The following is a 26456-nucleotide window of genomic DNA, read 5'->3' on the forward strand; positions in this document are numbered from 1 at the left end:
GCATCTGCCATGAGGTGTGTAGTGCTGGGGCAGTTCTGAAGGCCTTCCACCTATAAAGGGAGAGCTAAACAGAGCTGTTGACATCCTTAGAGATGAACAAAAGCCCGGGGGCCCAGAGGCAGCCTGGCTGGGGTGATCATGGGGCAGCCAGGCCAGTTCTCTCCTCCTACTTGACATATTTGTGGATCCGGCTCTTAATTTTTAAGCATCTTTTCAAGCCAGGTATGTTTGTTCAGAAACACATCTTGTGCCTCTAGAATTTGGAGGTTTCTAACCCTGCCTGACATTCGGAGCAACAGAACCATGGTTCTAAATCTGTGGTGAAGCAGAGCGTCTTTCAGATGAGGCCTTGATGATGTCTAAGCAGAGCCTCAGTGCCAATGCTTACCCACAGACAAGGCAAGGAGGGACCAACGGCCCTGAGTCATTTTGAGGATGGTTTGTTTTGTTTTGTTTTGTTTTGTTTTGTTTTTCAGAGCCTGTAGAAGTACCAAAGCAAGTCTTGTATTGTAATGCTTCAGAAACTGAGAACACACCAGAGTCCACCTGGCTCTACTTTTACTTGTAAAACCCACTTGCTGCATCCCAAGAGTGAGCTCATGGCTTAACTGATGGTAGAATCTCCAGTTAGGGCAGTCCCCATCTTCAGGCCTGTGGGGTAGTCTGCTTGGTAACCTGCCCAGAGACCCGTATCAACAGACAGGCAAAGGGACACACTGCCCTGGGCCTGAGCTGCCTGTCTGCAGTTCCAGGGAGTTCTTTTAAATAATTCATCCCTCATTCCCAGGAATCCACAAGGATGACCCCAGCTTAGACTACTAGCAATAGTGGAGAGGGTGCCTGAGCTGGCTTACCCCAGTAATCAGATCAGTGAATACCCTAACTGTCATCCCAGAGCCTTTGTCCAGTAACTGATGGAAGCAGATGCAGAGATCCACAGCCAAACACCAGGCAGAGCTCCAGGAGTCCAGTCGAAGAGAGAGAAGAGGGATTCTGTGAGCAAGGAGCATCAAGATCATGATGGGAAAACCTACAGAGACAACCAAACCAAACTAGTGGGAACTCATGAAATTTAGACCAATACCTGTGGAACCTCCACGGGACTTGGACCTGCCTCTACTGAATGTACCAGGCTCTGTGGACTCCCAGTTGGAGGCCTTGCCTTCTTGTAGGAGAGAATGGGGGGAGAGTTAGCAGGGAGAAGGCTGGAAGGGTGGGAGGAGGGAAGAGAGAGATCTGTGATTGGTACATAAAATGAATAAAAAAATTCTTAATAAAAAATAATTCATCCCTCTAATTCCCAATGCTTTGCATAATTTTCCAAGAAATTTAGGCCACTGGGTGCTGAGCAGTGGTTTCCAGCTGTACACAATTAACTTTTTAGTTTCACCCAATTTCTTAAATTAAAAATTATAACTACATGTCTGTAAGTGTGCAGGTATGCAAGTCTGTTTTAAACACTGATTGTGTAAGATTTTAAATCTGCCTTTAAAAGCGTGTATTTTAGAATATGATCAAACCTGTAATTCTCCTGCCTTGTGTGTTGAGATTACAGGTCAACATCACTCTGCTCATCTGCCACTGCTGTAAACTATTATTATTTTTATCATGTTGACCTTTCCAAGATCATCCAACAAAGAGCACTCCTTGTTAGAATCTGTCAAGGCCCCTCCCCACCAAAGACGGTCATGAAACTTGTGTGGTTGAATTTCACATTCAGAACACGTCATTCTCTCTTTCCCTCTTGAGATTCTCACTGACCTTTCCCCCACTTGCTCTCTGAATCCTCCTTTTTCTGAGAATGGAAGGCTGTACTGTGAGAGATGGAACAGCAGGATGCCAGCCCTCCCTGAGGGTCTGAGCCCTTGGATGTGTTTTGTGTTAACATTTCCCAGGACTGGGCCTTTGCTCATGCTAAGGCTAAAGTGTTTTGCCATTGGGCTGTGACCCCAGGCTCTCCAGGGCTCACTAAGTTGTCAAGACTGAATTTGCACTGGAGACCCTCTTCCTCCCAACTCCCTCCTCCCTTGACCCCCGCTACCAGCTCATTCCCCCAGCACTGGGACAGGCAGGACTAAGCCCTCCCCTGCTCTAGCGAGCTTCCAAACCCTGTGCTCTGCCAGAAGCCCCCTTCCCTCCAAATCCACCCAAGGTCTGAAGGGAGGGCTCAGTTCCAATCCCTGTGCTCTGCCAGAAGCCCCCTTCCCTCCAAATCCACCCAAGGTCTGAAGGGAGGGCTCAGTTGATGAAGTACTTGCCTCGCAAGGCAAGCAAGAGGACCTGAGCTCTAGTCCCAAAGCCGCTTAAGAAGTCGGGTGTTGGGACAAGCGAGATGGCATTAAGAGCATGTACCACACTTGTAGAGGAACTGTCTTTAGGTCCCACCATGCATCAGACAACTCACAGGTGCTCTTAACTCCAGCTTCAGGGGTTCCAACACCCTCTTCTGACCTCTTGGGCACCTAGATTTATGTGCACAAACTTGGACAAGGTCATGAACTTGTAATCCCAGTAGTGGGGTCTCAGAAACAGGCAGACCCTTAGGGGGATCTAGTTTAATTGTTACTGAAAAGAGAACTTGTCTCAAAAAGAGGAGTGTTGGCTGGGCAAAATGCATGTGGGTGTCCACGTATGTGCATAAGCACAAACTTGCACAGGTACCTGCACAGACAGACGCATGTGCATGCATGAATGCAAACATACAGTTACACACACACAAAGATCAAATACCTGGAAAGTACCCTCATTTAGCCCAGAGTCTACAGGAAGCCTTCAGCCAGGATCCTGACCAATCTGAAAGCTTGCCTCTGCCTCTGCTCCCAGGGACAGAATATTGCTTCCTCCTCCTCCTTCTCAAGGTTGCTTTCTATCATGTTTTCCAAAGATCAGCCAGAGGAGGTGTTGGAAGAGACCAAGATGGCTGCCTAGTCCAAGGAAATATGCCTAGCCTAGCTAGCATCTCCCGGGAGCTTTAAAATGGAAAAGACCTTGGGAGAGGCCCAACTGAAGAGCAGCCTGGTCAATAGGAAGCGCCTTCTCTTTGGACCCTAGCCCTGCCCACTCTCCTGTCCACCTGCTCTGTGCCCCCCACCCTGCCCACTCTCTTCACCTGCTCTGTGCCCCCCACCCTGCCCACTCTCCTCTCCACCTGCTCTGTGCCCCCCACCCTGCCCACTCTCCTCTTCACCTGCTCTGTGCCCCCCACCCTGCCCTCTCTCTTCACCTGCTCTGTGCCCCCCACCCTGCCCACTCTCCTCTCCACCTGCTCTGTGCCCCCCACCCTGCCCACTCTCCTCTTCACCTGCTCTGTGCCCCCCACCCTGCCCACTCTCCTCTCCACCTGCTCTGTGCCCCCCACCCTGCCCACTCTCCTCTTCACCTGCTCTGTGCCCCCCACCCTGCCCACTCTCCTCTCCACCTGCTCTGTGCCCCCCACCCTGCCCACTCTCCTCTCCACCTGCTCTGTGCCCCCCACCCTGCCCACTCTCCTCTCCACCTGCTCTGTGCCCCCCACCCTGCCCACTCTCCTCTCCACCTGCTCTGTGGTCCTTTGCCCTGCCCACTCTCCTCTTCACCTGCTCTGTGCCCCCCACCTGCCCAGTTTCCTCTTCATCTGCTCTGTGCCCCCCACCTGCCCAATTTTCTCTTCACCTGCTCTGTGCCCCCCACCCTGCCCACTCTCCTCTCCACCTGCTCTGTGCCCCCCACCCTGCCCACTCTCTTCACCTGCTCTGTGCCCCCCACCTGCCCACTCTCCTCTTCATCTGCTCAATGCCCCCCACCCTGCCCACTCTCCTCTTCACCTGCTCTGTGCCCCCCACCTGCCCACTCTCCTCTTCACCTGCTCTGTGCCCCCCACCCTGCCCAATTTCCTCTTCACCTGCTCTGTGCCCCCCACCTGCCCACTCTCCTCTCCACCTGCTCTGTGCCCCCCACCCTGCCCACTCTCCTCCTCACCTGCTCTGTGCCCCCCACCCTGCCCACTCTCCTCTTCATCTGCTCAATGCCCCCCACCTGCCCACTCTCCTCCTCACCTGCTCTGTGCCCCCCACCCTGCCCACTCTCCTCTCCACCTTCTCTGTGCCCCCCACCTGCCCACTCTCCTCTTCACCTGCTCTGTGCCCCCCACCCTGCCCACTGTCCTCTCCACCTGCTCTGTGGTCCTTTGCCCTGCTCACTCCCAGGCTTTTTAACAGTGGATTTATGGTGGCATAGAGATTTGTGTGGTTTGGCTCAAAAGCGATTTTAAGAAGATCTGCCTAGGTTTGTGAGTAGCTACTGTGAGTACCCAGGCACTCTTCCAGCCCACTCACAGCCTTGTGAATACGCACACTTGGCTGCTTTGTTTTCTAAACATAAAGCTGTAGTATCATTTTTGAATACTTGTCTATAAACTAAGGTCTCTGCCCTTCCTTCATCCTCACCTCCCGATCCCGCCCCCAAGCTTAGACCTTTCATTGAGGAGAAAATTCTCCCCATTCACATGGGGGCGCAGGGGCAGAAGTTCTAAATGAGACACAGTGAAACTCATACTCTGCTCACGGTTGGGTTGACCACGCCGCTTTTGGCAGGAGTGGTTTTGCTCAGGTGAGACGGTTGTTTAAGCACAGGCTGCTCTGAACCAGCTGCATGTGGTGAGTAGAGGCCCTGCTCTGGGAAACCCACCCAGGAAGATAATATTGGTGAAAATAGATTCCTGTAACAATTGATTTCCTGGCTTTCTATGGCCCCCAGTGCCCAAAGGCATCTTAGATGGTGTCCTTGCTCACGATGTGTTAAGTTACCTTATAATTTGGACACAATCAAAATTTCCTATAAAAACAAACGACAGCCCCAATTTCATAATGCCTTAGGTCAGTTGTCTAAACTATTTCTAAGTGAACTGTGATAAAAGTGCTTACCCAAGAGGGCAGCAAGGGAACATGTGGGAAATGTGGTTTGGATGAAAATGTCCTACCTTAGGAACTCAGTACTCTTTCAGTAAATGTTCACCCATAAAAAGAAAGGAAACAATGCTTACCTACGTCACCTGACCCTGTGGCTTCCTTGTTGCTGTCGTTGATGACGTTAGAGGAGACCATGGTTACTCATCTTCTGTTACTATGGAAGAGTCCAAAATTAAACTCAGCAAATCGTGAGCACTGATATTTGTTTCCTTTGAACTTTGTGTGTGTGTGTGTGTGTGTGTGTGTGTGTGTGTGTGTGTGTGTGTGTGTGTGTGTGTTAAAGGGGGTAATACTAAAGTTCATAGAGATGTCAAAGCTCTCAAATAATATGCAGTCGGAACCATTGGAGTGCATTCCTGGTGATTCAGACATGTGCTTTTTGAGATTTTGGAATATCTACTGCATATTTTGCAGCTAAACATCTTCTTTAACTTTAAATGGTAGCTTTGTAGCAAACACTAAAAACCATTGGCTTTTCTCTCCCCTCAGCGCAGGTCTCTTGACCCTTCATCCACTAGGCAGTCTGCTTCTCCAGCTGCAGAGCAGCATGCTCACACCCTATCAAGGCTCTAAGAACAAATAACTAGCATAGAATGGGCATGTGCAGCTTTGTTCTCTCCTGAGGATGCTGGCTTGTTTGAAATACGATGGCACTTAAGAGGGAAGGCTGGCTGGAAGGACACCAATAAAAACACTCTCACTCTGCTTAAAACAATTTGATTTCAACCTGAAATGAATTACTTCACAATGCAAGCAGATAATGGCAGACAGGATGTGTGGCTTGTCAAGTTCCTAGAGTCAGAACTCCAGGTCCAATTGAAGCTTGCTGGCTGGAGTACAGCAGAAACCTCCCCGACATCCACTTGCAGATGACCTGTGTGGAAAAGGGACCTCTGAAACTCCAGTGTCCACTCCTGCTGACCTCTCCGATGACAGTTCCAATCTGACCTGCCCATGCATGAGAAAAGAACAACTCGGTCAACATGAGCTGGCAGAGGAATGGCCGTTTAGGGCTAATAGCACAAAGGCATGTTCCTGACCAGGCTATAGGAGTCTGTAACGATGTGCAAGGCTTCCTGCTTTTATACGGATAACACAATGTTTGACAGCTTGACTTTCCTTTTTAAAGCAATGTCCAGAATATGGTTATGTGGCAGTATTAATAGTTCTTGGGTGAAAATCACTTTGGCTTTGCACATTTGTGAACTGAATGTTATTTTATCTTGAAGATTATCTAAAAGCTCATGTTATGCCTTCATTGGAACCACTTGGAAGAAAAAAAAACATTTTTTTCCTAGTGGTACAAAGCATTACAGCCATGATTATAGTCCCAGCACAGCATTCATACAATTCACAGTCACATTTTCTTCTGACATAAATTACTCTTGATGGAGTCTTGAAAGTCGTTTTGATATAGACTCGAAGAGACTGTTGGAAAAGATTGTAGCAATGCCAAGTTCATTGTTGTGATGGAGAATAATGATTAATAGTGTCTGAAAAGTTTGAAGTCTATTGTCTATTGATAGAAAGTTTAATTCAACTGGTAAAACACACTTCTTGCTCCCACTGAAATTAAATGAAAACTTCATGTTGGCCTTAATCACGTTAGTATAAATTGGGATGCTAGCTTTATTTGGGATTTTGTGCTTTGTTTGATCTAAAGTGGTCCACACGCTACACAGTAAGCTGGAGTGTCCATTATCATACCTCCCACCATGACTCAAGAGCATGTGAGGAATGTGTTTCCAGAGCCTTGGGCACCTGCAGCATCGGCTACCTCCACACAATCACAACATTTTAACAGGGGTTTCCAGTGATGGCCCCATGGGAGTATTCAGTGTGTTCCGACTTCTGAGGGCTGGGGAGAGGTGCTGCCCTCTACCTCACGGACTCGCTGTGAGGACTGTGTTGTGTATGAGGGACCAAATAACTAGGATGCCCTATCACAATTTACATTCCCATTTGACAGGCACTCATAATGCCCTCACTTGGGAAACTTAGGCAGGAGAATCATTACAAGTTCTAGGCAAGCCTGGGCTACATAGTGAGTTTCTGGCCAACCTGGGCTACCTAGTGAGACCCTGTATCTAAATAAATAATACTAAAAGAGCCTGCAGAGTTGAGACCCTATCTCAAAAATTTAAAAAAAAAAAAACCCATCTCTATCTGAAGCAGACTGTTTGTAGTTAAGCATTTCCTGTCCAGTTAAAAATGAAGTTTTTCACTTGTGCAGAAACTTCTGAAATCTCACTGGGAGTTCCATAAATGGATTATTTTACACAGAGCATTTGTGTCTGAAACAGCAGCTTTCATGATTTCCCCATCGATGGGGAACTCAAAACACTTTTCAAAGCTTCCCACCAAAGTAAGAAAGCAAACGTTCTCCTCTCTTTCTGCGAGCAGTTACTCAGGTAGATATTTTCCTTGGATAAACAATCTCCATTGTTTACCGAAGCATGCACTGATGGTCCCCGGTAGTGTTTGCAGCCTGAATTTTATTCCAGCAACTCCATGAAATGAGTCCGTGGTGCAGGGCAGGCGGCCCCTCTGGAACCTCAGAGTATTTGTTCTCTTGCTGTTCTAAAGGTAATTAAGGAGCATTGCATGTTTCTCAATTAATGATTTCTCATTCAACAGGGGATCTTTGATGCTAATTTGTTTTAATCAGGGCAGAGGCTGCTCAAAAACTCCGAACAATTCACTGAAGAGGAACTAGGAATTTTTAATCAAGTGGAAGAGATTTAAATGCTGTGAAGGAAGCATCCATCATGTGCCTTCAATTCCCCTTCATTTAGCTGTGTTCTCTGGGCTTTATAAACCAATATGAGATTATTGAATGGAGTGTATTGTATCATGCAGCTCACTTCTTCTTGGGTGTTTGTGTGTGTGCATAATGGACCTTCATTTCTTCCATGGAAAAGCCTGTTTACATTCAAACTTCATTTCTCTTAATAGAGAATATATTTAAAATACATTTTAAAACAAAATTATTTATACATAGATCTAGTGCCCTTTTATTGTACATAGCAAGATAGTGTGTTTTCATATATGTAGCAAAAGAATGATGGAAGATACATTAGAAATGAAATTTAAAACATTCTTTTCATCCCATGGATTCTGTCACCGAATGACTGTTCATGATTCCAGTAGCTAAAGTCAAATTGCATTACACATACAGAAGCGTTCCAGAGCTGGAATTACATTACAGCATGAAAGTGACATCATCAGGTGACTTTGCTTCAGAAAGTGAATATTCAACATAGTGGGGTTACTGCTGCTGCCTTTCTTAGCTAATGACCAGATTTGGTCTCATTGTGATGTTTTCAAATCACAGTAATTTTACTAAGTCAGTCATATGGAAATTAAATGTATTTTTCCTATTTCTTTTTCCTGAATATAGAAAAATCTCAGTAAATATTCCACAGGTCTAACCATTTAAAAACTTACTGTTTCATCATGTTCAGGTAAGTGATAGAATAGGCTTTTTATTTTTTCTTAAAACAGTTGTTCTTACACTACAGCATCTGGGATGAACCAGATCGGGGTTGTTAAAGCAAAGCCGGGAGCCCTCTTTTAGTTTCTGACCTAGCAAGTCAGGAGGCACACAAGAATTCCATGTTTGACAAGTTCTAAGATGATACTGGGGAAGGGAGATAGAGGGTCCCAACGAGGGACTCCTGTTAGGAGCAACTCAGGACAGAGGGGCCTGACCGAAATACAGGACCAGACACTCTGCACCCCTTTATGTCTCCAGGTCCCACAAGGTTGTGGCCTCCCAGGTGCTTTGTGGTTGGACAGGACCTAGAAGGTCGATTGGGGTAGCAAGGATGGTGATAATGCCTAGGCTTTATTTTTTTAAGTGTTTATTTATCTTTTGTTTGTGTTTCTGTTTTGTTTTTCATGACAGGGTTTCTCTGTGTAGTTTTGGTGCCTGTCCTGGATCTTGCTCTGTAGACCAGGCTGGCCTCGAACTCACAGAGATCCGCCTGGCTCTGCTTCCCAAGTGCTGGGATTAAAGGCGTGTGCCACCACTGCCCAGCTTAAGTGTTTATTTATTCAGATTTTTTTTAACATAGAGTCTCATAGAGCTTAGGCTGGCCTTGAACTCCTGATCTTCCTGTCTCCCACTCCTGAGTGCCAAGCTAGAGACACCACACTTCACTATTCCCTGTATTTTAATTAGTAAGAATCCCCTTGAAGTGCTTTTCAGGAGTTACAAATGTTTAAAAATGAACTCTTTTAAAGGCATGCTGCCCTGGTCCACCTGTGCCAGCGAGACATGCCGGAAGCCAGCTTGCACCTGTTCCTAAGTCTGCTGGTGAGAGTAGCATGAGGCTTCTGTGATTTTGATAAAGGCCCTGGTTAATTCTTAGTGCAACAGAAGTTCATCTTCCCCCTGCTACCTGACCAGCATGAAGCATCGATGAATGCCTTCCCACACCAATAATACTGACTTATATTCACTTACGTGTCCAACTGGATGATGAGAGTGGGAAAGTAAGCTGACAAGAGACAGCCGTGGAAAACTCTACCTGGGGACCCAGACTCTTCCTTCATCTGTGTTGTCTGCACAGACCTTCCAGTGGGAGACCGTTCATAAAGCAGCTGATGGCCTTGACCCAGCCATTCCTGGTCATGTGACACAATGGCCTTGGGGGACATGAACTGGCCATGGGGGCTCTTGGCGGTGGCTGTGTATCATTCTACCCACTGTCCTAAGTTCAGTTAGGATTTGCTTTTGTCCTGGCAGAAGCTGTTGCCTTCTGAACTCAGGTCACAAGACAGTTTGGGTTTGAAAGGTTGTTCGTTGCATTTGTGTATTGTGTGAAATGACCAATTACATTTATTCTGCCCTTGGAGTAAATTCATAGACATTCGTCCTCTCCAAAGATGGCTTCTGGGGATGGAGGGATGGCTTGGCGATTAAAAGCAGAGGATTAGGGTTCAGTTCTCAGAACCCATTTTGGGAATCTCATAACTGACTGCAGCTCCAGCTCCAGGGAATTAGATGGATGCCCTCCTCCAGCCTCTGAGGGCACCCAGATGGCCATGCAACACTTATACACAGACATATAAAATCAAAATAAATATTTTTTAAAAGATGACCCTATTGTGAAATGTGCCTTCTGAAAGTCCCAATATGTAACAGCACCTACTAGGCACCATGTAATTTAATCCTCTGTCAGCCTGTAGGAGCAAAATAGTGGAGCCCCAGCTTCAGAAAGCTGTGGACCACTGACCTGCCTCAGCTTGTAGGGCCACTAAGAGGCACATCTAAGGTGCCTGCCAAGCAGACCCTTCACACCGTGGAAGGAGAACTGTCAATAACTTTGGCCGCTATGTGAGGATTCTGTACATGCGCAGCTCGGGGTCTTGTCTGGTGTCTTACGTCATCAGCAGGTGACTACATACCAGACCCACGCTCTCTCTCTGCGCCTCTCTTCCTGTGTTTCCTCTCTCTGTTCCCTCTGCCAGGCCTGGCTTCTCCCTCCTATCCCCTCTTCTTTCTGATAAAGCCCATTCTAACTCTGGTATCCATGACCTGTGACTCTCCGCCAACGGACCAGCTCCGATCATCCTTTCATTGGTGCCCTGTGATCTTGGATAGGAAGTTTTCTTCACACTCAGCCTTCGGGGCTGAATGTTGTGGGGAACCCTGTAGGGAGGGCCTGCGACCCTGCTCACCACTGCAGTACCGTGTTGGGACTGTGCTCATGCGCCCGCTGCTGCAGCCGCATCCTGCCATGTCCCGCCGCTGCTGCCATGGCTCCCGCTGCTGTGTCTCCGCCACTCACTCATGCAGTTGGCGAGTCCCTTCCCACAGCTCTGCAGCCTGACCTATAGTCTTCCTCCAGACTTCCTGGGGTGGGGGGTCTTCGGGCTGCGCTGGCAACCACACGTTTTCTCTCCTGACAGGAGGTCAATGCTGTCAGACCACCGGGTGGTCCATGTGCTGTGTGCACTCCCAGACCTTACTCATAACGTGAGGACAGTTGGGTAACCTGTGCTGACTCATAGATCCTTCCTCTATCTCAGGGAAGCTTGAGATAGCAGCTTAGGATCCCGGGTTGTTATTTTAATTTTTTATTTTTCTCTCTTGGCTGCAGCCATGGGATAAAGGGGTGGATACCAGTAAATTTGGCCTCATAACAGCTTCTCGGGAACTTCTGCAAGCAAACTGGCAAATAACAAGAGTTACTTTATCCCCAAGCTTCCTACTGAAGCTCTGAATCCTTCTCCCGAACCCTACAGCCCCCTGCCACGTGCAACCACTTCTGTCTATCTGACTTACCTTTCTGCTGTCCAACGGTGGGTGGGCTTTAGCCCACCTCACCTTAACTCCTGAACAACTGGGTGGGCCACTTCTGCTGACTCTCACCCTAACTCACCTTAACCCCTCCCACTTGTTCTCAAGCTGCCCTGAGAGGCACACACAGGTCTGGAAGCAGGCTAAGATCCATGCAAGTAAGTTTACAATAGTCAGGATGGCTCTTGAGCAAGAGATCAGTTTATAGCCTGCCTTCAGGCAAGTCTTCCAAAAGCTGTCCTCAAACATCAAGGGAAAAAAAATTCAAGACACAGAGTAAAATCCATCTCTTGTTCCCCAGACCTCACCGACTAAACCTTAAGCACCTGGAGAGCAAGGCTCCTGACCCCACCGGTGAAAGTGTCATTTGTGGCATTCAAGCTGTGCCAGGGAAGAGATAAAAAGCCCGAGGACAAAATTGCCAAGTGCTGGCACACCCTGGCTCCCGAAAGCTGCTGGGTCCCTGTTTTAAGTGAGGAAAAAGGCCATGGGCTAGCGAGTGCCCTGCCAGACCATCAATAGCCTTGTTGAAAGTGTCGCCTAGAAAGACAACCGGTCAGCTGACTGCCCCCACACACCAAGATGGCATGGGAACATCAAGCTAAGACCTCCAGCAGACCTAGGCTTGGCTACAGGCTCACAGAGAACCCGGAACGCAGCAGGGAAGTGATCCGTTTCTTTCCTTCTGGACACCAGAGCCACTGACCCGGTCCTGGGAGTTTGGAGATGTCACCTCTCCTCGTTTCCCTATTGTTGGAGCAGGGAGGACAGCCTTACCCACCTCACCAGATTTAATTGCACTTTCGGGGTTACTTAATGGAAAAAGATTTCCGGCGGAGCTTTCATTTCATTGCTCCCTCCATGTGCCCCACTTCGGACCCACCTGCCTGTGCTTCTCCTCCTCATGTGCACACAGACAGGGCCCTGATCTTTGCCTTGTCCCTAATTCCAAAGAAATAATTCTCATGCACCACGGGCTTTTCTCTTCCCAGTTCCTGTTCTAACTCACTGCTCAGCTAATGGTTACAGGATCACCACAGAACCGGAGTCCAGAGATCATCAAGTAAGAAACTGTAACAGCTAAAAGGTATCTACACCCCCAGACCCAAAAGTGTCGGGGCTCTACAAAAACAGACTTTAATATAACCATCTATTACTGTTAAATGCTCTCAACAATTGATCCCCTGTCTCCTGGATGCCAAACTAGTAAAGGAAACAGGTGCCAACCAACCAGCGCCGATCATCCTTTCACACTGTCCACTGGTTAGACTTCTCAATGACAGTTTCAATCAAAGTCATAGCTTCCCTTATCTAATAATACCTTATTACTTGTCTATTGCTGTGAAGAGACACCATGACCAAGGCAGCTTATAAAGCAAAGCATTTAATTAGAGACCTTGCTTACAGTTTCAGAGAGTGAGTCCATGACCGTCATGGTGGGGAGCATGGCAGCAGGCAGACATGGTGCTGGAGCAGGAGCTGAGAGTTTACATCTGATCCACAAGTTGGAGGCAGAGAGGAGAGAACTAACTGGGAATGACATGGGCTTTTGAAACCTCTAGGCTCACCCAGTGACACACCTCTTCAACAAGCCACACCTCCTAATCCTTTCCAAACTGTTCCACCAACTGGGGACCAAGCATCCAAACATATGAGCCTATGGGGACCATTTTCAATTTAGCACTGCCATAGCCTTATCTTTTGCACAGGTCCTAGTTCCCTATAACTAGGGCACAAGCTCTGACTCGCTGAGCCCTAGGCAGCCTCAGATGCCCAGATACCTGTGGGCCATGGTACCAGTGAGTCAGCCTACTTCATCACGGTGGTCTTCATCAGTGACTGGCTTCAGATCCATTCATGTCATATCATGGAGTCACAAAAGTGCAAGTGATAGAATAGAAAGTGATTCTGGCAATTTCAAGTTCCACACTGACGGGATGTGGTCACATTGTTCACATCCCCCTCGGCTGTGACTTACACATCTCTAGGCTGTCCCTGCAGCACTGGCTCAGTCCAGCGGAAAAGTTCATTGGGGATGGGGCTGGAGCAGAGACCTGCTGTCTGCCTTTACTGCTCAACCTACATCTTGTTCAGCACAGACAGTTCAGTTTGGCACTCTCTTGCGTATCCCATCTCTCAGCTTTGGAGGAGCAAAGCCAGGCTTATCATGGATGCCTCAGGAGGTATTTACACCATGTCAAATCATACCACAAGCTGCTGGGAGAGGTACTGAAGTCGTCTCCTGGAATCCTGGCAAGGCAACACAAACACCATCTGAATGTCTGTTCTCTCAGCAGATCCCACGATGCCAGGAAGTGACACACAGCAGAACTCATTTAAAGCATGTTCCTGGGACCAGTCAGTACTCTTACTCTCTCTCTCTCTCTCTCTCTCTCTCTCTCTCTCTCTCTCTCTCTCTCTCTCTCGTGTGTGTGTGTGTGTGTGTGTGTGTGTGTGTGTGTGTGATAATGGGAATGCTGAGGTCAACTTTGGGTGTCTTCCTCCATCGGCTTCCACTGTATTTTTTGGAAACAGAGTCTCTTACTGGCCTGGGTTTACCAAGTAGGCTAGGATAGCAGGCCATTGAGCATCATGAGCCTGCCTGCCTGCACCTCCCCAGCTCTAGGATTAACAGGCACTTGTCACCATGCCTGCCTTATCCCTATGTACGTTTCAGGATGCGGTTGCTCCTTCTGCCTGGATCATTACCTGGTGAGGACTATAACGTGTTTGTCACAAGCCAGCTCTCGTCAACCGAGTAAAGCCCGTCAGCTCAGGCCAGCTTTAGAGACTTGAATCTCCCTGAGAGACACTGACCAGTTCCCTAGGTTTCGGTCTGTAATTTGGACCCCCCCACACACAGTCACGAATCAGGCTGCACAGCATCCTGATGAGAGCAAAGCAGATGCTCTGTGTTTCCATCATCCTTTCTAACAGAGAAGTTCCACTTCATACACACATCAGACGCTCTTCATTCACCCCTCCCCAAATCCCAGATTCTTACTTCATTTCTCAGCAAGGCTTAATTTCAACCATCACGACATCATCGTTTAACTGCTTACCTGTGTTGTCTCAGCCATGTGCTGAGACTTCAACCTCTAAAAGGACCTTATAAAATATATTCTTTACTCAGAATAGAAAATTAGATGTAGAGAATTCATGGATTATTTGGGCATCAAAGGATTCTGTATCAGAGCTGCTAGTTACACCTGAGGCAGGGACAGGAATGTTAATGCCTTTTTAACACTGGCTTCTAAAAAGATTATGGAATATGTTTGTGGTGCCCAGCTCTCAGAAGCAACACCAGTTTCTTGCAGTTATTGAAGCAGAATAGCCATTTTTTTTTCCATCTGGGACCCAGATAAAGGGTAAGTCCCTACCAAGCAAGGCTTTAACCTTTCACGAATGTGCAAACACAGGTAACTGGCCAACGCGTTTGTATGCAGTGAGTGTACAGATGCATTGACCTAGATACATCTCTAAAATTAATTTAACTGTGCTGCACTGGGCCCCGCTACACTCTAACAAGTGTTCCTTTCTTTAATGACGAGCACGAGCCCTGAGGGCCTCTTGTTTGATAGTGTGGACAGCTCTGCATGAGGCAGCCTCCTCCAAGAGCCGCTGTGCTGACTCAGAGAACAGAAGGACAGCGAGGCTGCGAGGGGGGTTGCCAGGCAAATTAGTAGCGGTCCAGATTAAAAGTTAGAGAGCTAATCAGTGCTGCAGGCATCCTTTCACCACACCCCAAGGGGAAGCGACTTCTTCAAGTGTTATTTCTTAAGTGAAAAATCAGCATCGTCCCTAAAACGTAGACTAGGAAATGAATCAAGATCTCACGCTCAGTCATTTGACATGCTTTGGATTCTCTATAATTGCACAGGGGTGGCCCTCGCCTCTTCTGTTTTCCTTCCTCACTTCTCCCTGTCACCCTGGAGAAGATCCCTCCTGCTCCTGAGACCACAGGAGGCGATGCATTCTTTGCCTTCCCAAAAATGCTCAGAAATGGCAGGTGCCTGGGCATTTCTAAGATATTGCATAATTAAGTTGGATATGAGTGAGGGAATTCAAACAAACAATTCTAGAAGAAAAATACATGTGTCTGTTTGCCTGGGATTGTCCTTAGAACAGTTAAAGTTACCCAGAGGAGTAATTAGTCATGTGGCTGATGGCAGCAGCATGGGGGGCAGAGCCTCGCTCTGCTTTGGGAAGCTCCTCCTCGGGACCTGTGGGGCAACTGAAGTGAACGGGTGCAAAGGGGCAGCGCATGTGTCTCCAAGAGGAGGGTGCAGACCTGAGGGACATGGCCCAGCCCTCCAGTGAGAGAAACTGAATGCAAATCACCGTGGTAGGGCTTAACCAATCCTTCCTAAAGAGACTTCCGTCTGTGACTAACAAAGATGATTGAGAACACTTGCACACCGTCACAAAGTTGGGGGTGAGAGGTACAGGCCCAGTATTGTGATGGCACAGATCTGAGTCCTGCCATACCACCTAAGGTTTCCAGGTCCTCAGGTCCCATCCTGGGGCACCTAAAACGTAACAGGAACAACAGCAGTTAAGAAAGACATTTAGGAAGAAATGGATGGGAATGGGTGTAGACTGGTATGCAGGGGAAAGGCACATGGTACGTGTTCAAGACTGCTGGGCCCTGACCCTTTATAGGTAAAGGGTCTCAGGGCCCCTTATGTCATTTACCAAGCACCTTCCTTGTCTGACTCTTGGGACTCACAGCTTTCTGTGGAGTGTTCCTTCTGTTTTATGTGACCCTGGATGGGAAAGGGTCCCGCTTTTTTTCCTGTGTGTGTTCATCTCGCTGCCTTCCCTGCAGCCCTCTGCTCCTGACACACAGAGGTACACAACAGTGACGCAGCACACGGTGGCTCCAGACAGGAATGTCCTCCCTGTGAAGGGCTGGTGGGGTCTCGGTCCCTTCTGGCGGTGCACCTAAACTACAATTGTCCGCCGCGTATCTCTGTTCTGCCCATTTGTCACTTAGGGTATATTTAGCCGTCAGTGTTGGGCAGCCTGAGAAACAGGGGAATGACCACAAAGAACTTAGAGTTCACCTCACAGCACAAAAAAACATGGGCTGTTGAAATGTCTCACCAAGGCCAACAGCTTGAGTTCAATTCCCAGGACCTACACAATGGAAAGAAAGGGCCAGCTCCTGCAACAACTCCTGCAAGTTACCTCTCACCTACACACACACACACACACACACACACACACACACACACACACACACGCACACACACACTCACACACATATACTCACACACTCACTCACACACTCACACACACACTCACTCACACACACACTCACACTCACACACACACATACTCACACACACACACTCACACACACATACACACACTCACAGAAACACACTCACACACATATACACACACACACACACACACGCACTCACACTCACACTCACTCACAGAAACACACTCACTCACACACTCACACACATATACTCACATGCACTCATTCACAGACACACACTCACACTCACACACATATACTCACACACACTCACCCTCACTCACACACTCACACACATATACTCACACACACTCACTCACAGAAACACACTCACACACATATACTCACACACATTCACACACACATACACACACACACACACACACACACACACACACACACACAGACCATGGCATACACCCCTCCCCACCCCACACGCACCCACCCCACACCTTTTCCACTCCCCCACCCCCTACCCCCTCACCCCCACCCCCACTCCCCGCACACAAACAAATGTAAGTTTTTCAAATTCTGCCATCAGAAGTCCTCATGAAGCCTCACAGGTGGCCTCCCCTCCCCCATTCTCATCCTCAGTGAATCAGCTTTGCTCCACATGTTTGTTCTTGCTCACAAGATGACCATCATGGCTCCAAGTTTCACCTCCTCACAAGACTTTATGCAAATAAAGAAGGGAAGAGGCCATATGGCTTTTTCTTTTTTTTTTTTTTTTTTTTTTTTTTTTTGGTTTTTCGAGACAGGGTTTCTCTGCGTAGCTTTGCGCCTTTCCTGGAGCTCACTTGGTAGCCCAGGCTGGCCTCGAACTCACAGCGATCCGCCTGGCTCTGCCTCCCGAGTGCTGGGATTAAAGGCGTGCGCCACCACCGCCCGGCCCATATGGCTTTTTCTTTAGATGATGCCATACAACAGAGAATGCTTTCCACTCCCAGAAGCTGTGGGTACCCGGGGAAACCCCGAGTGACTGTGTATTGTTGAAATGGGCTCAGTCATGTCCAAGAACCCAGTGTCTCAGACCCAATGAACAGCAAAGCTTCCCTGTGTGGGTCAGGCTCCAAAGGGTGACAGAGTCTTCCTGTGGTCGGGATGAATGTTGGCAGCGTGTGCAAGATGAGCACTATCAATTTCTTTCCCTAGATGCTGACAGCCGTAGACTGCTGCCTACAGAGACCCCTCCCGAGCCTGGCCGACCCCCCCCCCAGAGTGGCATGGCCCACGTGACCCCAGGGTTTCTGTGTCTATGTCTCTCTGCCCTTTCTTCATTCCTTTTCCATCCCTGGTCAGGTGAGGTCCTCACCTCAAGGGCCCTGGATCCTTCTCTGATATCTGCAGAAGGAAGCAGACCTGCCAAACAACATGCTTTCTGCCCCCTGGGTCTCACTACACTTGTGGCCCCCAGAGGTGTCAAAAGAAGGATACATAGCCATTGTGAAGACCACTCACTGGCTAGGTAGTCATTTGTTACAGTGGCCACTGGACTCTAATACACTTAAATAGCAGCCCCTATTCAAAATTCAAACCCAGCAACGTTAGCACTTACTGACTTCATTGTAATTCACAGATGGGATTTTCTCAAGGCCTTCAAATAGTTAAAATAAAATTCTCACTGTGTTATGACAAAAACCAGTCTCCAGGAAGCTTGAGTGGGGAGCCTCTTCATACTTGCAAGCCCCGAGCAGTGACAGCATCTTGTCCCATGGCACAAAGGTTGAGTGACCACAGGAGGGGAGCCGCCCTCACCCCCACCCGCAGCTCGCCTTCATTCGGGTGCTCTTAGGATAAACAGATAAAAAGGGGTATGGTTATATAACCAACTCTACCTATGCCTTCCAGGTTCCACTCTGTTGTGAGCTGGACAAATGGTCTTTTTCTCTTCAAAGCCATTTGATAGGACCAGAAAGACTGATGAAACTCAAAGGCGGCACTCTGGGGAGATTGACCAAGCCACTAGGAGAAATGAAAGGTCATCATTAGCAACCCTGGAGGGACAATGGATGGCTCCAGAGAAGACTAAGAGAGACAGGGGAAGTCTCATGCAAAGTAGTGGCCGAAGCCCCCGTGGGCAGAGGCCACAGCTCCAGCCAGCCTAAGGCAGCAGCCAGAGTTCTGTAGCCAGGAGACCTGACCCCAGCGAGCGGAGGAGCCACCCTGGCATCGGCGTGTTTATGCTGATGGAGGCTTTTCAAGAAGCTCTTTGGACACTGTTCATCTCAGGCCATTTGGATGGAGATGGATGAGGGTCTGAACTGAGGGAGACTAATGTGAAGAATAATTGTTTTCACTGCTGGGAAGGAGGGGGAAGAAGCTGTCACAATCTTGCAAGCACAGCTTCTTCTCAGAAATGCACTTGCAGACCTCAAGTCTGCCTCTGAGCCGTGTTCCTCTAAACACTAGTCGCTGCAGGCAGCCCAGCCTCACCGCTCACCCACTGAGGGTTAACAGAGGCTCCTGAGCAGACTTGCCCACTCCCAGTTCTCCTGAGTGCACGGTCAGGACCCTGGACCCTGGGTGCTGTAAGAAAAGAGAATTACCTTTCAGTTCCCAGCTCCCTGGAAAGCATGAGGGCCTGAGAGTCTCATCTGCATTGAGCGGGGTGAGAGGCCACAGGAGCTGCACACGCCCGACTTTGTCTTCCAAAGCAGCACTTTGGGGTGCTCAACTGCCTTTAAAATCCATCCTTAGGTAGAGAGATGACTCAGTTGTTAGAGCAGAGGACCAGAGTCTGTGTTCCCCAGAACCCATATAAATGCTGACTGGCTGCGATGATCTGCCTGTGGTCCCAGCCGTGGGAAATGGAGACAGGAGAGCCCCCAGAGCAAGCTGGCTAGTAAAACTAGACATGTTGGTGAACTCTGGCTTTGATCAAGAGACCCTGCCTCACTGAATCATGCCAAAGAGTTATCAAGGATGATTCCAGACATCAACTCTGGGTCTCCGCATGCATGCACATGTGTGTGGATACACACACACACACACACACACACACACACACACACACACACACACACAGGCAATCATCTCACAAATTCGCACCACACACACATGTGCACATGTACACAAATACATGAAAATGAAAACAAAAACATTTCATCCTTAAGAAACACCCTGATTCTATGTCCCCAAAGATGAGTTAAAATAAAAAAGAGCCAGGATACAGTAATATTTAATCCCAGACTGTGGGTTCATTCAGACCCAAGTGCTGGGATGAGACATGTAGACTTGGCTGAGGTTTGAGCTGACAGTCTCCTGCTGTGTGACCACATGACCAGCAGAGACAACCTAATTTGGAGGAGGGGTTTATTTTGGCTCTCAGCATCAGGGACTCAAGTCATTATGATGGGGGAAGACATGGTTAGAGAAGTATAAGGTGCATGGTCACTTCTTGACATCCTGACAAGACACAGAGATTCAGTCTCGAATTAGAGGTGGACATGGCCTCTGGTTACTGCTTCTGCCATCCAAGGACCAAGTGTTAAACCCATCAACCTACAGGGGCCATTCACATAAACACCCATCCTCAGCCATAGAAAGAGAGACAGCAGACAGCTGGGTGGGAGACGGAAGAGTTCAGAAAGCAGAATTTAGGCCCCGCCTACTCACCTGACTCCTTGGACCAGGACAAAAGAGGATGTGAACATGTGTAGGGGTGTGATGTCATGTGTACTCACACACATGTTGGGGGATTCAGGTCTTGTTCCTAGAAGCAGCCTGTAGACTGTACATCATTGATTAGGTCCTAGGAAGACAACATGGTGGTCATTGCCAGAAATCCACCAGAGAGAGTGATGTGGAGTCTTTTCCCCGAGGCTGTGGAGGCACAACCACCATGTTCCCCTTACTTTGTTGAACAAGAATATAGATGTGCTCTGAGAAGAAAGAAAGGGGTGGACCCACACCCTACAAGAAGCTTCATGTGTCTGAGTTTCCTCCACTTGCCATACATTGGGTTTCAGGCAGAATGAATGGTGGAGAAAATAATAGATTTCCTTAGAGTAGAATTTTTTTTCACACCTGGCCATATGACGTGTAAATTTCATAGCCAATATGCCAAGTTTATTTAGCCTGCTGAGTGCTAAAAATGAAGCATACCCTCTGGGGTTCAGCTCACTTTGCAGAGGACTTCTGATTGGATGCCTCATTCCAGCTTAGTTTTTTCCCCATCCTTCGCAGCAGAGCCGAACCATGTGGGTGACGGTGGCGCAGGAATAGTTCTGCTCACAATCACATTGCATGTGATTCACAATGCAAATGGGTTTGCTGTGGGATGTTCTGTATGGCAAATGTGTTGCTCTGATTGGTTAATAAATAAAACACTGATTGGCCAGTGGCTAGGCAGGAAGTATAGGCGGGACTAACAGAGAGGAGAATTGAGAGAACAGGAAGGCAGAAGGAGTCACTGCCAGCCGCCGCCAGGACAAGCAGCATGTGAAGATGCCAGTAAGCCACGAGCCATGTGGCAAGGTATAGATTTATGGAAATGGATTAATTTACGCTATAAGAACAGTTAGCAAGAAGCCTGCCACGGCCATACAGTTTGTAAGCAATATAAGTCTCTGTGTTTACTTGGTTGGGTCTGAGCAGCTGTGGGACTGGTGGGTGACAAAGATTTGTCCTGACTGTGGGCAAGGCAGGAAAACTCTAGCTACATGGGTTTCTGTGCAAAAGGTAGCAATGATCCTGTTTTTACTACAGTGTTATTCTAGAAATGTGGTGTGCTGTGTCTTACCCAATTCATTCTCCAAAAGCTACTTGTGATGAAGACCCAAGCATTCTCCACATGCAGAGGAGGAGACAGATCTGGCAGTCTACCCAGTTCTGCATGGAGTTACCCTGTCAAATACTCAGAGTCCTGAAGGCATGATCATAGGAGACTTGAGTCAGAAGGTAGAAATACCTCCTGTGAACATAATTAACTCTTTGGTCATGTGCATGTGGTGTATGTGTACATACATGTATGCATGTTTACATGTGTGCAGGCATATATGTGGGGGAGGCACATGTGTGTATACATGTGAATGCCTGAGGTTGATATCAAATGTCTTTCTTGATCACTGTCCACTTTATTTATTGGGGCAGAATCTTTCCTGAAACCTAGCACTTGCCAATTCCAGCTGTTCTGGCTTCCCAGCTTGCCTGGGAATTCCTTGGCTCTGCCTCCCTCATGCTGTGATGAGAGGTGGCTACTAGACGTGCCTGGCCTTGATGTGGGTTCTGGTGATCTGAATCCTGGCGGTAAAGCTGGTGTGGCAAATGTTTTCTCCACTAAGCCATCTCTTCAGCCCCCATAGTCCACTTTCTACTCTTGTTTTCTTTCTGTCTGCTTCCTTCCCTTAAAGCACAACCATTAAATTGCTAGGGCAAGGTGGGCAGCGTAAGGTGCTGGGATCTTAACAGCAGTGCTGGACCGCTGTTGTCTCTGGAACAGAGAATAACCTTGTCTGGAATTACCCACCATTCATTGTCACCAGCTCACAGCTGAGGACGTTCCCTCAAGGATCCAGCTCTGCCTAGCTCACAAAGGACTTTCCCTGCTAACTCCACAATGCCTACGATGTGAAATGATTCCCTGGATAACAGGGTCTGCAACTGCATCCTTTGTTTTATTTTACTTTACTTTATTATATTATATTTATATTTTACATATTTGGGAAATCAGGAATGACAGGACCTCATTTGCTCTGACTGAACCCAGGGGAAGAAGACTCATCAGTCTTCCAAAAACTGAGGCATCTTCTGGGCCACCAAACTGCCTCCCAGGCTGATGGAATCGAGGCTGCAAATGGAGTCATCCCTTGGGCAAGAACAGTGGCAGCTCCCACAGAGGGACTGGTACTGTTATACTAGTGCTGCCATCAGCCAACCCTGTGCAAAAAGGGAAATGGAAAGTCCAAAGGAATGAGGTCATCCTTAAAGACCAATGCCAGGAAGTGGAGGAAGATGAACAGATACAGTCAGCAAACCAAGTCATGGAAAATGCTTCACCCCCAGACTCTAGTGTGAGAAGAGAGGCGAGAGACATGCGTAACTAATGAAACAATACATCATGGGTGATAAGTCCAGGGAGACAGAGGCAGAGGAGGGTGGCCAAGCTGGTGGTCTGGAAAGAATTCCCAGAGATGAACAAAAATCGGAGTCTAAAGAAGAGAGGGCACCCTGAATCTTCACTTTCAGATAGATGGCATGGCTGATATCACTGTGAACAGAGCAGCTGACAGGATACACAGAAAACAGAAGAGTAGGGCAGGGAATGGGGGGTCACCAGGGGTGGGGGTGGGCTCAGGAAGTCAATGGGGGAAATACAGTCACAATATTGTGTGTGTGTGTGTGTATGCATGTATGTATAAAAGTACCAGAAATTAAATAGAAGCATTTTGAAATATAGTGTCCTAGGAGCATATGCAGATTGTTCAAAGGACTCGAGGTAGGGTATTTCTGGCTTCCTGGAGGCTGCCATGTCTGAGGCCTAGCGAAAATAGTGGGGGACAAGAAGGTCCCCATCAGCAGAGCTGCATAGGTCTTGGTGACTCCCAGCATAGGTTTTGACCATAGCCTTGATATTTGGATAAAGATATCAGGAGTTGGCTTTATGCTGCACTCTCAGTCAGTCTCAGTCCTGATGGACAGCCAACCTTGAGGTCTTCCATCCAACCCACATAGCAGCAGTTTTCCTGTGATCCCTGCACTCAAGCCTGAGGTAGACAAATCACAAGTTTGAGGCAAGCTACATGGTGAGTTGTAGGGCAGCCTGGGCTACACAGTGAGTCCATATCTCAGAAACCCAAACTCAAACTCTACATTAAAAATACTACATGAGGTTGAGACACCCAGAGCATGAGTTGTGATAGGCACTGTGTAGAATATCAGTGGAGAGTTCCTCTAACAGTCCTGAAACCTTCTGACTGAACCCAATTTATTCCACATCATGGACACAGAGTACTCCAGATTTGACTACATACTTTAAAAGATGTTCTCATGATCTCCATTTCTGTCTATTTTTAGTCTTCCTTGTGCAATTATCTGAAAGGTTACACACTTTATTGAAGGACGGTATAAGAGACGGAAGAGCACAGTGAAATTTCCACTCAGCGGGACATCTACAAAAGCAGACATGCTTCTCCAGCTCTGTCCAGATCAAGAACCCTGGAGCATCAGCATCCCCAGGGTGCACCCCACCAGATCCTGCCTGTTGCCGCTCTGCTCCGCAAACATGACATTAACAACTCTCTTGACTTCCACCTCTAAATTAATTTGGCCAACTCAAGAACAGTGTGTAATCGGTAGAGACAGAGCTCAGTTGGTGAAATGTTCGACCTGCAAGCTGAGGAACTGAATTCGATCCCCAAAACCCAGGTGAGGATGGTGGCACACACTTGTAAACCCCAGTACTGGGGAGGTGGAAGCAGGTTGATTCCTGGGGCTTACTGGCTGGCCAGCCTGGTCTAATCAGTCAGTTCCAGGGCTAAGAGAGACCTTATCTTAATAAACAAAGTGGACAGCTCCTAAGAAATGATAGCTGAGGTTGTCCTCTGACCTCCACATGCATGTACACACACACACACACACACACACACACACACACACACACACACACACACCTCACATAAGTGGATTACTAGATGTATTTTTTCATGTTTGGTTCTTTTGCTCAACTGTGTCTTGTAGGTTCCCCATCTGTGAGGTGTAGATGAAAGTTTTCTGTGTCTGATGCTGTGTCACGCAGAAGAGTGGCATTCCTCTATCATACAGCTAATGGTTTCCTTGGTGCTTGTGGCAGTTTGAATGTAATCGGCCCCCATAATCTCACAGGGAGTGGCACTATTAGGAGGTGTGGCTTTGTTGGAGTGGGTGTGTCCTTGTTAGAAGAAGTGTATCACTGTGGGGGTGGACTTGAGGTTTGCTATGCTCAGGATACCACCCACTGTCTCAGTCAACTTCCTGTTGCCTGCAAGATGTAGGGCTTTGAGCTACTTCTCCAGCACTATGTCTGCTTGCAGGTTGCCACGCTTTCCATCATGAGATAATGAATGGAACCACTGAACTGTAAGCTGCCTCCTCAATTCAATGTTTTCTTTATGCGAGTTGCTGTGGTCATGGTGTCTCTTCCTACCCATGCTGTCATGGGTATCCCTACACAGGTCTTCTGGAAACATGAGTACAGCTTTAAAGACAGCATCGTAAGGTACACCAGTTGGCTTTAGCTCTGCCATATGTGTGTTTTAAGAGAAGTGCTCTGGCTTATTGAGCTTAATACAGGACTCACAGGGGGCCAGAGGCAAGAGAGGATGCATGGATGTGCGAGGCTTCCTCGACAACTGTGGGGAGGAGGCCGGTTGGACCGGGAGTTGAACGGCCTGGATGCTCAAACGTGTCTGAGTGAGCTTACCCGAAGAGCCTCCCGAGAGAGCTGTGGTCATGCTGGCATTGGCTTGGGACTTCAGGAGCAGCAGCTTTAGTGATGGGGGAATGGAGGACACTGTCAGGAGGGCCCAGAAGAGCACTGGTGACATTGCTTTCCTGGGGTTTGATGCAAGTCAGGACCATTCTCGACACCACAGTCCCTAAACCTACTGCCTTCCATGGACAATGAAAACGTCCCTCCTCAGCATCCAGAAGGGCAGTGCTAGGAAGTAAAGCAGGATGAGAGAGGACTTACCACGTAGATTTCTTCCTAAAGAGATGGCCAGTTGCTCTGCAGGGACCACCTATCAACATCACAAAGATTTGTTTGTAAAAGATTTTTCCTACATCTGAAAGGCGCCAACAGCTTCGTCTATGTGTAGCTCTCTGTGTGCTACGGTTTTGATAAATGCAATCAATAATACTGCGTTTTCTGAAATGCCTGAGTATATGTATCAAGTTGTCCCATTTTCTCCAAGCACTCTCCCTCACATCATGTGAGCCAAGTATGAAAGGCCTTCTTTGGTCACTGGTCACGTCTGCAGATCCTTCCCCATCTCCTGGACAAGAAGTCAGGTCTCCAGGCAGCAGGCATAATGGTGGGGATCCTTGTCAGCTCCTGTACCCACCCCTTTCAGGACTTGTATCATGCCTCTCCATCTCTGAATTTCAAGAGATTGCCCCACTTTGCAAGATACCATTTGGTCATCTTCTTCCTCCTCTTCTTCTTTTCATGTGTATGTGGCACATGTTTCATGCATGTTCAAATGTGTGAGGATGCAGATGGAGGTGTGTGTGTGTGTGTGTGTGTGTGTGTGTGTGTGTGTGTGTGTGCCAGAAAGTGATCTCTAGCCTTCTCATTTTGGGGAGGCAAGGTCTTAGTCAAACCCAGATTTTGCCAATGTGGTTTATTTCACTATCAGGCTTGCTCAGGGGATGCTCTGTCTCTGCTTCTAAGACAGAAGTTACAGAAGCACCATGCTCGCCTGGCAACGTCATTTGTACAGCAAGTGCTTGAACTCAGTCATCTCCCCAGCTCTCAAACTGCCATTCCAGTGTGACTCGCGTTCTTCTGAACTGAGAGGTGAGCCAGCATCTGATTTGGTTATTCTATTTCAACGTCTTTCTCTTTTTTTTAAATGTTAATATGGCTCTTTTAACCCATAGAGTGTTTCTATTTCACTGACTACAAGGCCTTTTTTCCTTCTCAGTAAACAGTGATACACACACATGCTTAACTAAATCAATAAACAAATGGATTATCAAGGATCCTTCAAATAAATAACCCACACCACTTGACTGTCAACACCAATGGCATGTTTGAGCTAAATCTAATGACGATTAGCGTAACTGATTCCTGTTGGACTGTTTTTTTTCCTCCATGAAATAAGTGTGGAGTCTTCACATAACCTGTCATTTATCCAGAGAAGCCCCTGTCCCAGCACGGCCTTCTCTCCTCTGGCTGCCATGTGGCTTCCTTCTACCTTCTTTTGGATTCAGGGGTTTATATGGTTGGCAATAA

The sequence above is a fragment of the Peromyscus maniculatus genome, chromosome 1 (assembly GCF_049852395.1).
Source record: "Peromyscus maniculatus bairdii isolate BWxNUB_F1_BW_parent chromosome 1, HU_Pman_BW_mat_3.1, whole genome shotgun sequence".
Lineage (NCBI taxonomy): Eukaryota > Metazoa > Chordata > Mammalia > Rodentia > Cricetidae > Peromyscus > Peromyscus maniculatus.